The following is a 594-nucleotide window of genomic DNA, read 5'->3' as shown; positions in this document are numbered from 1 at the left end:
TATTCAGGCCAAGGGGGATCAGCTGGAGCAGTGCCTGGGTCCCTCAGGGGGGCAGCTGGGTCCCTCAGGGGGGCAGCTGGGTCCCTCAGCCTCCCCTTCCCCCCCCAAAGGAGCTCAAGATCCCCAATTCCTCCAAAAAGAGAAAAAAAGAACAAAAAAAACCCCCATTTTATTGCTCGTACCATACAAACACGAGGGCAGGTGAGAGCTGCCGGCCGGCCGCTGCCGCCATGCCAGGGATGCCTGGCCACCGCACCTGCCCCCACCTTGCTGAGGGGTCTCACTCCCCAACCCCGCTCTGGTATTTTTAAGTTAATACAACTGAATTTGGGCAACTAGGAACTAAGTAAGAAAAAGCGACTTTTCTTGGTTCCTCCCTGCGGGGAAGCGGCACCAGGCGCCAAATTCCTACCTCCAACCTGCGGCCTTGGCGCCGGCTGTGCCAGGAGATGCCGGGTGGCAAGTCCAGCTTGTCACTGGCCTGGCTTGTCGGTGCAGGTGCTGCGGTGAAGGCGATGCTCCCCGAATGCCGGGTCCCACCAGTGTTGTGCCATGCTGGTGGGGGCTGGAGCCAACAGCCCCGGACAGTGGCCT

Source organism: Pygoscelis adeliae, unplaced genomic scaffold (genome assembly GCF_000699105.1).
Source record: "Pygoscelis adeliae isolate BGI_AS28 unplaced genomic scaffold, ASM69910v1 Scaffold1224, whole genome shotgun sequence".
In the NCBI taxonomy this organism is placed as follows: domain Eukaryota; kingdom Metazoa; phylum Chordata; class Aves; order Sphenisciformes; family Spheniscidae; genus Pygoscelis; species Pygoscelis adeliae.
The sequence above is the reverse complement of the archived record's forward strand: the minus strand, read 5'-3'. Positions refer to the sequence as shown.